Source organism: Carcharodon carcharias, chromosome 22 (genome assembly GCF_017639515.1).
Source record: "Carcharodon carcharias isolate sCarCar2 chromosome 22, sCarCar2.pri, whole genome shotgun sequence".
In the NCBI taxonomy this organism is placed as follows: domain Eukaryota; kingdom Metazoa; phylum Chordata; class Chondrichthyes; order Lamniformes; family Lamnidae; genus Carcharodon; species Carcharodon carcharias.
Window position 1 is genome coordinate 3,826,665 of NC_054488.1, and position 22,882 is coordinate 3,849,546.

Genomic DNA, 22,882 nt, shown 5'->3' on the forward strand with positions numbered 1-22,882 from the left:
ACACACTCACACATCCTCTCACACACACTCTCACACACACTCTCACACACACTCTCTCACAGACACACACTCACAGACACAAGCACAGACTTAAACTCTCTCATGCACGCAAACTCACACATGCACACTCAGGCACACACACTCAATTGCACACTCACTTGCACACTCACACACACTCACACACACACTCTCAAACCCACACTCACAGACACACATTCACAGGCACACAATCACTTACACACACTCTCACTCACACACAGTCTCTCTCACACACACTCTCTCTCACACACACTCACTCTCACACACACACACAATCACACTCACACTCACTCACACACACACACTCACACTCACTCACTCGCACACTGACGCACGGACACTCACGCACACTCACACACAAACAATCTCACACACACTCTCTCACAGACACACACTCTCTCACAGACATTCTCTCTCACACACACTCACACACAGTCACACACAAACTCTCACACTCATACACACACACACACACTCACACACAATCACACACGCACAGTCACACATGCACACTCACTCACACACTCACACATACTCTCACACACACTCTTACACTCACACTCTCTCACAGACACACACTCACGACACAAGCACAGACATAAGCTCTCTCATGCACGCAAACTCACACATGCACACTCAGGCACGCACACTCAATTGCACACTCACTCGCACACTCACACACACTCACACACACACTCTCAAACCCACACTCACAGACACACATTCACAGGCACACAATCACTTACACACACTCTCACTCACACACAGTCTCTCTCACGCACACTCTCTCTCACACACACTCACTCTCACACACACACACAATCACACTCACACACACTCACACTCACTCACACACACACACTCTCACACTCACTCACTCGCACACTGACGCACGGACACTCACGCACACTCACACACAAACAATCTCACACACACTCTCTCACAGACACACACTCTCTCACAGACACTCTCTCTCGCACACACTCACACACAGTCACACATAAACTCTCACACTCACACACACTCACACACGCACAGTCACACATGCACACTCACTCACACTGACACAGACTCTCACACACACTCTTACACACACAATCTCACACACTCTCTCACACACACACTCACATATCCTCTCACACACACTCTCACATACACTCTCACACACAGTCTCTCACAGACACACACTCACAGACACACACTCTCTCACGCACAATCTCTCTCACACACACTCACACAAAGCCACGCTCACACACACTCCAACAGACACTCTCACACACAGTCTCTGACACACTCTCACACTCAGACAAACTCACACACACACACGCACACTCACACATGCACACTCACACATGCACAATAATGCACGCACACTCACACACACTCACCCTCACACACTCACACAGACTCTCACACACACTCTCACGCACACACACTCACAGACACACACACTCACGCAGGCGCACTCATGCAGGCACACTCATGCAGGCACACTCACGCAGGCACTGTCACTCATGCATACTCACTCACTTACACACTCACACACTCTCACATCGACTCTCACACCCACTCTCACATCCACTCTCACACACACACACTCTCTCACAGACACACACTCACAGACACACGCACAGACATAAACTATCTCATGCACACAAACTCACACATGCACACTCAGGCATGCAAACTCACTTGCACACTCACTCGCACACTCACTCACACGCTCACACACACTCACACACACACTCTCACACCCACACTCACAGACACACATTCACAGGTACACAATCACAGACACACATTCTCACTCACACACACTCGCAAACTCACACTCACACCCACACATTCACACACACACACTCACATTAACTCACGCACGCACACTCACACACACTCACACACACTCACACTCACAGTCTCTCACACCAACACTCACAAACACACACTCACACACACACACACTCTCTCTCACACACACTCTTACACACACACTCTTACACACACTCTCACACACGATCTCACACACACTCTCACAAACACTCTCACACGCTCTCTCACAGACAGACACTCACAGAGACACACTCACAGTCACACACCCACAGAGACACACTCTCAGACACACACTCACGGACACACACTCTCTCACACACAGTCTCTCACACACACTCACACACAGTCACACACACACTCTCACACTCACAAGCACACACACACACATCCACACACACTCACACACGCACAGTCACACATGCACACTCACTCACACTCTCACTCATACTCTCACACACACTCTTACACAGACTCACTCTCACACACACTCTCACACAAACACTCACACACCCTCTCACACACACTCTCTCACAGACACACACTCACAGACACATGCACCGAAACAAACTCTCTCATGCACGCAAACTCACACATGCAAACTCAGGCACGCACAATCACTTGCACACTCAATCGCACACTCACTCGCACACTCACACACTCACACACACACTCTCTCACACACACTCTCTCACACACACTCACACAGTCACACACACACTCTCACACTCACAAGCACACACACACACATCCACACACACTCACACACGCACAGTCACACATGCACACTCACTCACACTCTCACACATACTCTCACACACACTCTTACAAAGACACACTCTCACACACACTCTCACACAAACACTCACACACCCTCTCACACACACTCTCTCACAGACACACACTCACAGACACATGCACAGAAACAAACTCTCTCATGCATGCAAACTCACACATGCAAACGCAGGCACGCACAGTCACTTGCACACTCAATTGCACACTCACTCGCACACTCACACACACTCACACACACACTCACACACCCACACTCACAGACACACATTCACAGGCACACAATCACAGACACAGTCTCTCACTTACACACAAACAATCTCACACACACTCTCTCGCACACACACTCACACACACACTCACACACAGTCACACGCAAACTCTCACACTCACACACACTCACACACACACTCACGTACACTCACACACGCACAGTTACACGTGCACACTCAGTCACACTCTCACACTTACTCTCATACACTGTCTTACACACACACTCTCACACACACTCTCACACACACACTCACACAACCTCTCACACACACTCTCTCACAGACACACACTTACAGACACATGCTTAGACATAAACTCTCTCATGCACGCAAACTCACACATGCACACTCAGGCACACACACTCAATTGCACACTCACTCGCACACTCACACACAATCACACACACACTCTCAAACCCACACTCACAGACACACATTCACAGGCACACAATCACTTACACACACTCTCACTCACACACACTCTCTCTCACACACACTCTCTCTCACACACACTCTCTCTCACACACACTCGCACAAACAAACTCACACACACCCACACTCACTCACACACACACACTCACACTCACTCACTCGCACACTGACGCACGGACACTCACGCACACTCACACACAAACAATCTCACACACACACTCGCACAGACACACACTCTCTCACAGACATTCTCTCTCACACACACTCACACACACACTCACACACAGTCACACACAAACTCTCACACTCATACACACTCACTCACACACACTCACACACACTCACACACGCACAGTCACACATGCACACTCACTCACACTCTCACACATACTCTCACACACACTCACATACACTTTTACACATGCTCACACTCTCACACACACTCTCACACACACACTCACACACCCTCTCACACACACTCTCACACACACTCTCACACACACTCTCTCACAGACACACACTCACAGACACAAGCACAGACATAAGCTCTCTCATGCACGCAAACTCACACATGCACACTCAGGCACACACACTCAATTGCACACTCACTCGCACACTCACACACACTCACACACACACTCTCAAACCCACACTCACAGACACACATTCACAGGCACACAATCACTTACACACACTCTCACTCACACACAGTCTCTCTCACACACACTCTCTCTCACACACACTCACTCTCACACACACACACACAATCACACTCACACACACTCACACTCACTCACACATACACACTCTCACAATCACTCACTCGCACACTGACGCACGGACACTCACGCACACTCACACACAAACAATCTCACACACACTCTCTCACAGACACACACTCTCTCACAGACACTCTCTCTCACACACACTCACACACACACACAGTCACACACAAACTCTCACACTCACACACACTCGCACACACACACGCACAGTCACACATGCACACTCACTCACACAGACTCTCACACACACTCTTACACACACACTCTCACACACACTCTCACACACACATTCGCACATCCTCTCACACACACTCTCACATACACTCTCACACACAGTCTCTCACAGACACACACTCACAGACACACACTCTCTCACGCACAATCGCTCTCACACACACTCACACAAAGCCACACTCACACACACTCAAACAGACACTCTCACACACAGTCTCTCACACACTCTCACACTCAGACACACTGACACACACACACACACTCACACATGCACACTCACACATGCACAATAATGCACGCACACTCACACACACTCACACTCACAAACTCACACACTCTCACACAGACTCTCACACACACTCTCACGCACACACACTCACAGACACACACACTCACGCAGATGCACTCACGCAGGCACACTCATGCAGGCACACTCACGCAGGCACTGTCACTCATGCATACTCACTCACTTACACACTCACACACTCTCACATCGACTCTCACACCCACTCTCACACCCACTCTCACACCCACTCTCTCACACACACACTCTCTCACAGACACACACTCACAGACACACGTACAGACATAAACTCTCTCAAGCACACAAACTCACACATGCACACTCAGGCATGCAAACTCACTTGCACACTCACTCACACACTCACTCACACGCTCACACACACTCACACACACTCTCACACCCACACTCACAGACACACATTCACAGGCACACAATCACAGACACACACTCTCACTCACACACACTCTCAAACTCACACTCTCACCCACACATTCACACACACACTCACATTCACTCATGCATGCACACTCACACACACTCACACTCACAGTCTCTCACACCAACACTCACAAACACACTCACACACACACTATCTCTCACACACACTCTTACACACACACTCTCACACACTCTCTCACACACCATCTCACACACACTTTCACAAACACTCTCACATGCTCTCTCACAGACAGACACTCACAGAGACACACTCACAGTCACACACCCGCAGAGACACACTCTCAGACACACACTCAAAGACAAACATTCTCTCACACACACTCTCTCACACACACTCTCTCACACACACTCACAAACAGTCACACGCACACTCTCACACACACAAGCACACACACATACATCCACACACACTCACACACGCACAGTCACACATGCACACTCACTCACACTCTCACACATACTCTCACACACACTCTTACACAGACACACTCTCACACACACTCTCACACAAACACTCACACACCCTCTCACACACACTCTCTCACAGACACACACTCACAGACACATGCACAGAAACAAACTCTCTCATGCACGCAAACTCACACATGCAAACTCAGGCATGCACAATCACTTGCACACTCAATCGCACACTCACTCGCACACTCACACACACACACACACACACTCACAGACACACATTCACAGGCACACAATCACAGACACACTCTCTCACTCACACACAGTCTCTCTCACACACAGTCTCTCTCACACATACTCACACACACAGTCACACACAAACTCTCACACTCACACACACTCACACACACACTCACACACACTCACAGTCACACATGCACACTCACTCACACTCTCACACATACTCTCATACACACTCTTACACACACACTCTCACACACACTCTCACACACACACTCACACATCCTCTCACACACACTCTCACACAAACTCTCACACACACTCTCTCACAGACACACACTCACAGACACAAGCACAGACATAAACTCTCTCATGCACGCAAACTCACACATGCACACTCAGGCACACACACTCAATTGCACACTCACTCGCACACTCACACACACTCACACACACACTCTCAAACCCACACTCACAGACACACATTCACAGGCACACAATCACTTACACACACTCTCACTCACACACAGTCTCTCTCACACACACTCTCTCTCACACACACTCACTCTCACACACACACACAATCACACTCACACTCACTCACACACACACACTCACACTCACTCACTTGCACACTGACGCACGGACACTCACGCACACTCACACACAAACAATCTCACACACACTCTCTCACAGACACACACTCTCTCACAGACATTCTCTCTCACACACACTCACACACACACTCACACACAGTCACACACAAACTCTCACACTCATACACACACACACACACTCACACAGAATCACACACGCACAGTCACACATGCACACTCACTCACACATACTCTCACATGCAATCTTACACTCACACTCTCTCACAGACACACAGTCACAGACACAAGCACAGACATAAGCTCTCTCATGCACGCAAACTCACACATGCACACTCAGGCACACACACTCAATTGCACACTCACTCGCACACTCACACACACTCACACACACACTCTCAAACCCACACTCACAGACACACATTCACAGGCACACAATCACTTACACACACTCTCACTCACACACAGTCTCTCTCACACACACTCTCTCTCACACACACTCACTCTCACACACACACACAATCACACTCACACTCACTCACACACACACACTCACACTCACTCACTCGCACACTGACGCACGGACACTCACGCACACTCACACACAAACAATCTCACAGGCACTCTCTCACAGACACACACTCTCTCACAGACATTCTCTCACACACACTCACACACAGTCACACACAAACTCTCACACTCATACACACACACACACTCTCACACACAATCACACACGCACAGTCACACATGCACACTCACTCACACACTCACACATACTCTCACACACACTCTTACACTCACACTCTCTCACAGACACACACTCACGACACAAGCACAGACAAAAGCTCTCTCATGCACGCAAACTCACACATGCACACTCAGGCATGCAAACTCACTTGCACACTCACTCACACACTCACTCACACGCTCACACACACTCACACACACTCTCACACCCACACTCACAGACACACATTCACAGGCACACAATCACAGACACACACTCTCACTCACACACACTCTCAAACTCACACTCTCACCCACACATTCACACACACACTCACATTCACTCATGCATGCACACTCACACACACTCACACTCACAGTCTCTCACACCAACACTCACAAACACACTCACACACACACTATCTCTCACACACACTCTTACACACACACTCTCACACACTCTCTCACACACCATCTCACACACACTTTCACAAACACTCTCACATGCTCTCTCACAGACAGACACTCACAGAGACACACTCACAGTCACACACCCGCAGAGACACACTCTCAGACACACACTCAAAGACAAACATTCTCTCACACACACTCTCTCACACACACTCTCTCACACACACTCACAAACAGTCACACGCACACTCTCACACACACAAGCACACACACATACATCCACACACACTCACACACGCACAGTCACACATGCACACTCACTCACACTCTCACACATACTCTCACACACACTCTTACACAGACACACTCTCACACACACTCTCACACAAACACTCACACACCCTCTCACACACACTCTCTCACAGACACACACTCACAGACACATGCACAGAAACAAACTCTCTCATGCACGCAAACTCACACATGCAAACTCAGGCATGCACAATCACTTGCACACTCAATCGCACACTCACTCGCACACTCACACACACTCACACACACACTCACAGACACACATTCACAGGCACACAATCACAGACACACTCTCTCACTCACACACAGTCTCTCTCACACACAGTCTCTCTCACACATACTCACACACACAGTCACACACAAACTCTCACACTCACACACACTCACACACACACTCACACACACTCACAGTCACTCATGCACACTCACTCACACTCTCACACATACTCTCATACACACTCTTACACACACACTCTCACACACACTCTCACACACACACTCACACATCCTCTCACACACACTCTCACACAAACTCTCACACACACTCTCTCACAGACACACACTCACAGACACAAGCACAGACATAAACTCTCTCATGCACGCAAACTCACACATGCACACTCAGGCACACACACTCAATTGCACACTCACTCGCACACTCACACACACTCACACACACACTCTCAAACCCACACTCACAGACACACATTCACAGGCACACAATCACTTACACACACTCTCACTCACACACAGTCTCTCTCACACACACTCTCTCTCACACACACTCACTCTCACACACACACACAATCACACTCACACTCACTCACACACACACACTCACACTCACTCACTTGCACACTGACGCACGGACACTCACGCACACTCACACACAAACAATCTCACACACACTCTCTCACAGACACACACTCTCTCACAGACATTCTCTCTCACACACACTCACACACACACTCACACACAGTCACACACAAACTCTCACACTCATACACACACACACACACTCACACACAATCACACACGCACAGTCACACATGCACACTCACTCACACATACTCTCACATGCAATCTTACACTCACACTCTCTCACAGACACACAGTCACAGACACAAGCACAGACATAAGCTCTCTCATGCACGCAAACTCACACATGCACACTCAGGCACACACACTCAATTGCACACTCACTCGCACACTCACACACACTCACACACACACTCTCAAACCCACACTCACAGACACACATTCACAGGCACACAATCACTTACACACACTCTCACTCACACACAGTCTCTCTCACACACACTCTCTCTCACACACACTCACTCTCACACACACGCACAATCACACTCACACTCACTCACACACACACACTCACACTCACTCACTCGCACACTGACGCACGGACACTCACGCACACTCACACACAAACAATCTCACAGGCACTCTCTCACAGACACACACTCTCTCACAGACATTCTCTCTCACACACACTCACACACAGTCACACACAAACTCTCACACTCATACACACACACACACTCTCACACACAATCACACACGCACAGTCACACATGCACACTCACTCACACACTCACACATACTCTCACACACACTCTTACACTCACACTCTCTCACAGACACACACTCACGACACAAGCACAGACAAAAGCTCTCTCATGCACGCAAACTCACACATGCACACTCAGGCACACACACTCAATTGCACACTCACTCGCACACTCACACACACTCACACACACACTCTCAAACCCACACTCACAGACACACATTCACAGGCACACAATCACTTACACACACTCTCACTCACACACAGTCTCTCTCACGCACACTCTCTCTCACACACACTCACTCTCACACACACACACAATCACACTCACACACACTCACACTCACTCACACACACACACTCTCACACTCACTCACTCGCACACTGACGCACGGACACTCACGCACACTCACACACAAACAATCTCACACACACTCTCTCACAGACACACACTCTCTCACAGACACTCTCTCTCGCACACACTCACACACAGTCACACATAAACTCTCACACTCACACACACTCACACACGCACAGTCACACATGCACACTCACTCACACTGACACAGACTCTCACACACACTCTTACACACACAATCTCACACACTCTCTCACACACACACTCACATATCCTCTCACACACACTCTCACATACACTCTCACACACAGTCTCTCACAGACACACACTCACAGACACACACTCTCTCACGCACAATCTCTCTCACACACACTCACACAAAGCCACGCTCACACACACTCCAACAGACACTCTCACACACAGTCTCTGACACACTCTCACACTCAGACAAACTCACACACACACACACACACTCACACATGCACACTCACACATGCACAATAATGCACGCACACTCACACACACTCACCCTCACACACTCACACAGACTCTCACACACACTCTCACGCACACACACTCACAGACACACACACTCACGCAGGCGCACTCATGCAGGCACACTCATGCAGGCACACTCACGCAGGCACTGTCACTCATGCATACTCACTCACTTACACACTCACACACTCTCACATCGACTCTCACACCCACTCTCACATCCACTCTCACACACACACACTCTCTCACAGACACACACTCACAGACACACGCACAGACATAAACTATCTCATGCACACAAACTCACACATGCACACTCAGGCATGCAAACTCACTTGCACACTCACTCGCACACTCACTCACGCTCACACACACTCACACACACACTCTCACACCCACACTCACAGACACACATTCACAGGCACACAATCACAGACACACATTCTCACTCACACACACTCGCAAACTCACACTCACACCCACACATTCACACACACACACTCACATTAACTCACGCACGCACACTCACACACACTCACACACACTCACACTCACAGTCTCTCACACCAACACTCACAAACACACACTCACACACACACACTCTCTCTCACACACACTCTTACACACACACTCTCACACACAATCTCACACACACTCTCACAAACACTCTCACACGCTCTCTCACAGACAGACACTCACAGAGACACACTCACAGTCACACACCCGCAGAGACACACTCTCAGACACACACTCACGGACACACACTCTCTCGCACACAGTCTCTCACACACACTCACACACAGTCACACACACACTCTCAGACTCACAAGCACACACACATAAATCCACACACACTCACACACGCACAGTCACACATGCACACTCACTCACACTCTCACACATACTCTCACACACACTCTTACACAGACACACTCTCACACACACTCTCACACAAACACTCACACACCCTCTCACACACACTCTCTCACAGAAACACACTCACAGACACATGCACAGAAACAAACTCTCTCATGCACGCAAACTCACACATGCAAACTCAGGCATGCACAATCACTTGCACACTCAATCGCACACTCACTCGCACACTCACACACAATCACACACACACTCACAGACACACATTCACAGGCACACAATCACAGACACACTCTCTCACTCACACACAGTCTCTCTCACACACAGTCTCTCTCACACATACTCACACACACAGTCACACACAAACTCTCACACTCACACACACTCACACACACACTCACACACACTCGCAGTCACACATGCACACTCACTCACACTCTCACACATACTCTCATACACACTCTTACACACACACTCTCACACACACTCTCACACACACACTCACACATCCTCTCACACACACTCTCACACACACTCTCACACACACTCTCTCACAGACACACACTCACAGACACAAGCACAGACTTAAACTCTCTCATGCACGCAAACTCACACATGCACACTCAGGCACACACACTCAATTGCACACTCACTTGCACACTCACACACACTCACACACACACTCTCAAACCCACACTCACAGACACACATTCACAGGCACACAATCACTTACACACACTCTCACTCACACACAGTCTCTCTCACACACACTCTCTCTCACACACACTCACTCTCACACACACACACAATCACACTCACACTCACTCACACACACACACTCACACTCACTCACTCGCACACTGACGCACGGACACTCACGCACACTCACACACAAACAATCTCACACACACTCTCTCACAGACACACACTCTCTCACAGACATTCTCTCTCACACACACTCACACACAGTCACACACAAACTCTCACACTCATACACACACACACACACTCACACACAATCACACACGCACAGTCACACATGCACACTCACTCACACACTCACACATACTCTCACACACACTCTTACACTCACACTCTCTCACAGACACACACTCACGACACAAGCACAGACATAAGCTCTCTCATGCACGCAAACTCACACATGCACACTCAGGCACGCACACTCAATTGCACACTCACTCGCACACTCACACACACTCACACACACACTCTCAAACCCACACTCACAGACACACATTCACAGGCACACAATCACTTACACACACTCTCACTCACACACAGTCTCTCTCACGCACACTCTCTCTCACACACACTCACTCTCACACACACACACACAATCACACTCACACACACTCACACTCACTCACACACACACACTCTCACACTCACTCACTCGCACACTGACGCACGGACACTCACGCACACTCACACACAAACAATCTCACACACACTCTCTCACAGACACACACTCTCTCACAGACACTCTCTCTCGCACACACTCACACACAGTCACACATAAACTCTCACACTCACACACACTCACACACGCACAGTCACACATGCACACTCACTCACACTGACACAGACTCTCACACACACTCTTACACACACAATCTCACACACTCTCTCACACACACACTCACATATCCTCTCACACACACTCTCACATACACTCTCACACACAGTCTCTCACAGACACACACTCACAGACACACACTCTCTCACGCACAATCTCTCTCACACACACTCACACAAAGCCACGCTCACACACACTCCAACAGACACTCTCACACACAGTCTCTGACACACTCTCACACTCAGACAAACTCACACACACACACGCACACTCACACATGCACACTCACACATGCACAATAATGCACGCACACTCACACACACTCACCCTCACACACTCACACAGACTCTCACACACACTCTCACGCACACACACTCACAGACACACACACTCACGCAGGCGCACTCATGCAGGCACACTCATGCAGGCACACTCACGCAGGCACTGTCACTCATGCATACTCACTCACTTACACACTCACACACTCTCACATCGACTCTCACACCCACTCTCACATCCACTCTCACACACACACACTCTCTCACAGACACACACTCACAGACACACGCACAGACATAAACTATCTCATGCACACAAACTCACACATGCACACTCAGGCATGCAAACTCACTTGCACACTCACTCGCACACTCACTCACGCTCACACACACTCACACACACACTCTCACACCCACACTCACAGACACACATTCACAGGCACACAATCACAGACACACATTCTCACTCACACACACTCGCAAACTCACACTCACACCCACACATTCACACACACACACTCACATTAACTCACGCACGCACACTCACACACACTCACACACACTCACACTCACAGTCTCTCACACCAACACTCACAAACACACACTCACACACACACACTCTCTCTCACACACACTCTTACACACACACTCTCACACACAATCTCACACACACTCTCACAAACACTCTCACACGCTCTCTCACAGACAGACACTCACAGAGACACACTCACAGTCACACACCCGCAGAGACACACTCTCAGACACACACTCACGGACACACACTCTCTCGCACACAGTCTCTCACACACACTCACACACAGTCACACACACACTCTCAGACTCACAAGCACACACACATAAATCCACACACACTCACACACGCACAGTCACACATGCACACTCACTCACACTCTCACACATACTCTCACACACACTCTTACACAGACACACTCTCACACACACTCTCACACAAACACTCACACACCCTCTCACACACACTCTCTCACAGAAACACACTCACAGACACATGCACAGAAACAAACTCTCTCATGCACGCAAACTCACACATGCAAACTCAGGCATGCACAATCACTTGCACACTCAATCGCACACTCACTCGCACACTCACACACAATCACACACACACTCACAGACACACATTCACAGGCACACAATCACAGACACACTCTCTCACTCACACACAGTCTCTCTCACACACAGTCTCTCTCACACATACTCACACACACAGTCACACACAAACTCTCACACTCACACACACTCACACACACACTCACACACACTCGCAGTCACACATGCACACTCACTCACACTCTCACACATACTCTCATACACACTCTTACACACACACTCTCACACACACTCTCACACACACACTCACACATCCTCTCACACACACTCTCACACACACTCTCACACACACTCTCTCACAGACACACACTCACAGACACAAGCACAGACTTAAACTCTCTCATGCACGCAAACTCACACATGCACACTCAGGCACACACACTCAATTGCACACTCACTTGCACACTCACACACACTCACACACACACTCTCAAACCCACACTCACAGACACACATTCACAGGCACACAATCACTTACACACACTCTCACTCACACACAGTCTCTCTCACACACACTCTCTCTCACACACACTCACTCTCACACACACACACAATCACACTCACACTCACTCACACACACACACTCACACTCACTCACTCGCACACTGACGCACGGACACTCACGCACACTCACACACAAACAATCTCACACACACTCTCTCACAGACACACACTCTCTCACAGACATTCTCTCTCACACACACTCACACACAGTCACACACAAACTCTCACACTCATACACACACACACACACTCACACACAATCACACACGCACAGTCACACATGCACACTCACTCACACACTCACACATACTCTCACACACACTCTTACACTCACACTCTCTCACAGACACACACTCACGACACAAGCACAGACATAAGCTCTCTCATGCACGCAAACTCACACATGCACACTCAGGCACGCACACTCAATTGCACACTCACTCGCACACTCACACACACTCACACACACACTCTCAAACCCACACTCACAGACACACATTCACAGGCACACAATCACTTACACACACTCTCACTCACACACAGTCTCTCTCACGCACACTCTCTCTCACACACACTCACTCTCACACACACACACAATCACACTCACACACACTCACACTCACTCACACACACACACTCTCACACTCACTCACTCGCACACTGACGCACGGACACTCACGCACACTCACACACAAACAATCTCACACACACTCTCTCACAGACACACACTCTCTCACAGACACTCTCTCTCGCACACACTCACACACAGTCACACATAAACTCTCACACTCACACACACTCACACACGCACAGTCACACATGCACACTCACTCACACTGACACAGACTCTCACACACACTCTTACACACACAATCTCACACACTCTCTCACACACACACTCACATATCCTCTCACACACACTCTCACATACACTCTCACACACAGTCTCTCACAGACACACACTCACAGACACACACTCTCTCACGCACAATCTCTCTCACACACACTCACACAAAGCCACGCTCACACACACTCCAACAGACACTCTCACACACAGTCTCTGACACACTCTCACACTCAGACAAACTCACACACACACACGCACACTCACACATGCACACTCACACATGCACAATAATGCACGCACACTCACACACACTCACCCTCACACACTCACACAGACTCTCACACACACTCTCACGCACACACACTCACAGACACACACACTCACGCAGGCGCACTCATGCAGGCACACTCATGCAGGCACACTCACGCAGGCACTGTCACTCATGCATACTCACTCACTTACACACTCACACACTCTCACATCGACTCTCACACCCACTCTCACATCCACTCTCACACACACACACTCTCTCACAGACACACACTCACAGACACACGCACAGACATAAACTATCTCATGCACACAAACTCACACATGCACACTCAGGCATGCAAACTCACTTGCACACTCACTCGCACACTCACTCACGCTCACACACACTCACACACACACTCTCACACCCACACTCACAGACACACATTCACAGGCACACAATCACAGACACACATTCTCACTCACACACACTCGCAAACTCACACTCACACCCACACATTCACACACACACACTCACATTAACTCACGCACGCACACTCACACACACTCACACACACTCACACTCACAGTCTCTCACACCAACACTCACAAACACACACTCACACACACACACTCTCTCTCACACACACTCTTACACACACACTCTCACACACAATCTCACACACACTCTCACAAACACTCTCACACGCTCTCTCACAGACAGACACTCACAGAGACACACTCACAGTCACACACCCGCAGAGACACACTCTCAGACACACACTCACGGACACACACTCTCTCGCACACAGTCTCTCACACACACTCACACACAGTCACACACACACTCTCAGACTCACAAGCACACACACATAAATCCACACACACTCACACACGCACAGTCACACATGCACACTCACTCACACTCTCACACATACTCTCACACACACTCTTACACAGACACACTCTCACACACACTCTCACACAAACACTCACACACCCTCTCACACACACTCTCTCACAGAAACACACTCACAGACACATGCACAGAAACAAACTCTCTCATGCACGCAAACTCACACATGCAAACTCAGGCATGCACAATCACTTGCACACTCAATCGCACACTCACTCGCACACTCACACACAATCACACACACACTCACAGACACACATTCACAGGCACACAATCACAGACACACTCTCTCACTCACACACAGTCTCTCTCACACACAGTCTCTCTCACACATACTCACACACACAGTCACACACAAACTCTCACACTCACACACACTCACACACACACTCACACACACTCGCAGTCACACATGCACACTCACTCACACTCTCACACATACTCTCATACACACTCTTACACACACACTCTCACACACACTCTCACACACACACTCACACATCCTCTCACACACACTCTCACACACACTCTCACACACACTCTCTCACAGACACACACTCACAGACACAAGCACAGACTTAAACTCTCTCATGCACGCAAACTCACACATGCACACTCAGGCACACACACTCAATTGCACACTCACTTGCACACTCACACACACTCACACACACACTCTCAAACCCACACTCACAGACACACATTCACAGGCACACAATCACTTACACACACTCTCACTCACACACAGTCTCTCTCACACACACTCTCTCTCACACACACTCACTCTCACACACACACACAATCACACTCACACTCACTCACACACACACACTCACACTCACTCACTCGCACACTGACGCACGGACACTCACGCACACTCACACACAAACAATCTCACACACACTCTCTCACAGACACACACTCTCTCACAGACATTCTCTCTCACACACACTCACACACAGTCACACACAAACTCTCACACTCATACACACACACACACACTCACACACAATCACACACGCACAGTCACACATGCACACTCACTCACACACTCACACATACTCTCACACACACTCTTACACTCACACTCTCTCACAGACACACACTCACGACACAAGCACAGACATAAGCTCTCTCATGCACGCAAACTCACACATGCACACTCAGGCACGCACACTCAATTGCACACTCACTCGCACACTCACACACACTCACACACACACTCTCAAACCCACACTCACAGACACACATTCACAGGCACACAATCACTTACACACACTCTCACTCACACACAGTCTCTCTCACGCACACTCTCTCTCACACACACTCACTCTCACACACACACACAATCACACTCACACACACTCACACTCACTCACACACACACACTCTCACACTCACTCACTCGCACACTGACGCACGGACACTCACGCACACTCACACACAAACAATCTCACACACACTCTCTCACAGACACACACTCTCTCACAGACACTCTCTCTCGCACACACTCACACACAGTCACACATAAACTCTCACACTCACACACACTCACACACGCACAGTCACACATGCACACTCACTCACACTGACACAGACTCTCACACACACTCTTACACACACAATCTCACACACTCTCTCACACACACACTCACATATCCTCTCACACACACTCTCACATACACTCTCACACACAGTCTCTCACAGACACACACTCACAGACACACACTCTCTCACGCACAATCTCTCTCACACACACTCACACAAAGCCACGCTCACACACACTCCAACAGACACTCTCACACACAGTCTCTGACACACTCTCACACTCAGACAAACTCACACACACACACGCACACTCACACATGCACACTCACACATGCACAATAATGCACGCACACTCACACACACTCACCCTCACACACTCACACAGACTCTCACACACACTCTCACGCACACACACTCACAGACACACACACTCACGCAGGCGCACTCATGCAGGCACACTCATGCAGGCACACTCACGCAGGCACTGTCACTCATGCATACTCACTCACTTACACACTCACACACTCTCACATCGACTCTCACACCCACTCTCACATCCACTCTCACACACACACACTCTCTCACAGACACACACTCACAGACACACGCACAGACATAAACTATCTCATGCACACAAACTCACACATGCACACTCAGGCATGCAAACTCACTTGCACACTCACTCGCACACTCACTCACGCTCACACACACTCACACACACACTCTCACACCCACACTCACAGACACACATTCACAGGCACACAATCACAGACACACATTCTCACTCACACACACTCGCAAACTCACACTCACACCCACACATTCACACACACACACTCACATTAACTCACGCACGCACACTCACACACACTCACACACACTCACACTCACAGTCTCTCACACCAACACTCACAAACACACACTCACACACACACACTCTCTCTCACACACACTCTTACACACACACTCTCACACACAATCTCACACACACTCTCACAAACACTCTCACACGCTCTCTCACAGACAGACACTCACAGAGACACACTCACAGTCACACACCCGCAGAGACACACTCTCAGACACACACTCACGGACACACACTCTCTCGCACACAGTCTCTCACACACACTCACACACAGTCACACACACACTCTCAGACTCACAAGCACACACACATAAATCCACACACACTCACACACGCACAGTCACACATGCACACTCACTCACACTCTCACACATACTCTCACACACACTCTTACACAGACACACTCTCACACACACTCTCACACAAACACTCACACACCCTCTCACACACACTCTCTCACAGAAACACACTCACAGACACATGCACAGAAACAAACTCTCTCATGCACGCAAACTCACACATGCAAACTCAGGCATGCACAATCACTTGCACACTCAATCGCACACTCACTCGCACACTCACACACAATCACACACACACTCACAGACACACATTCACAGGCACACAATCACAGACACACTCTCTCACTCACACACAGTCTCTCTCACACACAGTCTCTCTCACACATACTCACACACACAGTCACACACAAACTCTCACACTCACACACACTCACACACACACTCACACACACTCGCAGTCACACATGCACACTCACTCACACTCTCACACATACTCTCATACACACTCTTACACACACACTCTCACACACACTCTCACACACACACTCACACATCCTCTCACACACACTCTCACACACACTCTCACACACACTCTCTCACAGACACACACTCACAGACACAAGCACAGACTTAAACTCTCTCATGCACGCAAACTCACACATGCACACTCAGGCACACACACTCAATTGCACACTCACTTGCACACTCACACACACTCACACACACACTCTCAAACCCACACTCACAGACACACATTCACAGGCACACAATCACTTACACACACTCTCACTCACACACAGTCTCTCTCACACACACTCTCTCTCACACACACTCACTCTCACACACACACACAATCACACTCACACTCACTCACACACACACACTCACACTCACTCACTCGCACACTGACGCACGGACACTCACGCACACTCACACACAAACAATCTCACACACACTCTCTCACAGACACACACTCTCTCACAGACATTCTCTCTCACACACACTCACACACAGTCACACACAAACTCTCACACTCATACACACACACACACACTCACACACAATCACACACGCACAGTCACACATGCACACTCACTCACACACTCACACATACTCTCACACACACTCTTACACTCACACTCTCTCACAGACACACACTCACGACACAAGCACAGACATAAGCTCTCTCATGCACGCAAACTCACACATGCACACTCAGGCACGCACACTCAATTGCACACTCACTCGCACACTCACACACACTCACACACACACTCTCAAACCCACACTCACAGACACACATTCACAGGCACACAATCACTTACACACACTCTCACTCACACACAGTCTCTCTCACGCACACTCTCTCTCACACACACTCACTCTCACACACACACACAATCACACTCACACACACTCACACTCACTCACACACACACACTCTCACACTCACTCACTCGCACACTGACGCACGGACACTCACGCACACTCACACACAAACAATCTCACACACACTCTCTCACAGACACACACTCTCTCACAGACACTCTCTCTCGCACACACTCACACACAGTCACACATAAACTCTCACACTCACACACACTCACACACGCACAGTCACACATGCACACTCACTCACACTGACACAGACTCTCACACACACTCTTACACACACAATCTCACACACTCTCTCACACACACACTCACATATCCTCTCACACACACTCTCACATACACTCTCACACACAGTCTCTCACAGACACACACTCACAGACACACACTCTCTCACGCACAATCTCTCTCACACACACTCACACAAAGCCACGCTCACACACACTCCAACAGACACTCTCACACACAGTCTCTGACACACTCTCACACTCAGACAAACTCACACACACACACGCACACTCACACATGCACACTCACACATGCACAATAATGCACGCACACTCACACACACTCACCCTCACACACTCACACAGACTCTCACACACACTCTCACGCACACACACTCACAGACACACACACTCACGCAGGCGCACTCATGCAGGCACACTCATGCAGGCACACTCACGCAGGCACTGTCACTCATGCATACTCACTCACTTACACACTCACACACTCTCACATCGACTCTCACACCCACTCTCACATCCACTCTCACACACACACACTCTCTCACAGACACACACTCACAGACACACGCACAGACATAAACTATCTCATGCACACAAACTCACACATGCACACTCAGGCATGCAAACTCACTTGCACACTCACTCGCACACTCACTCACACGCTCACACACACTCACACACACACTCTCACACCCACACTCACAGACACACATTCACAGGTACACAATCACAGACACACATTCTCACTCACACACACTCGCAAACTCACACTCACACCCACACATTCACACACACACACTCACATTAACTCACGCACGCACACTCACACACACTCACACACACTCACACTCACAGTCTCTCACACCAACACTCACAAACACACACTCACACACACACACACTCTCTCTCACACACACTCTTACACACACACTCTTACACACACTCTCACACACGATCTCACACACACTCTCACAAACACTCTCACACGCTCTCTCACAGACAGACACTCACAGAGACACACTCACAGTCACACACCCACAGAGACACACTCTCAGACACACACTCACGGACACACACTCTCTCACACACAGTCTCTCACACACACTCACACACAGTCACACACACACTCTCACACTCACAAGCACACACACACACATCCACACACACTCACACACGCACAGTCACACATGCACACTCACTCACACTCTCACTCATACTCTCACACACACTCTTACACAGACTCACTCTCACACACACTCTCACACAAACACTCACACACCCTCTCACACACACTCTCTCACAGACACACACTCACAGACACATGCACAGAAACAAACTCTCTCATGCACGCAAACTCACACATGCAAACTCAGGCACGCACAATCACTTGCACACTCAATCGCACACTCACTCGCACACTCACACACTCACACACACACTCTCTCACACACACTCTCTCACACACACTCACACAGTCACACACACACTCTCACACTCACAAGCACACACACACACATCCACACACACTCACACACGCACAGTCACACATGCACACTCACTCACACTCTCACACATACTCTCACACACACTCTTACAAAGACACACTCTCACACACACTCTCACACAAACACTCACACACCCTCTCACACACACTCTCTCACAGACACACACTCACAGACACATGCACAGAAACAAACTCTCTCATGCATGCAAACTCACACATGCAAACGCAGGCACGCACAGTCACTTGCACACTCAATTGCACACTCACTCGCACACTCACACACACTCACACACACA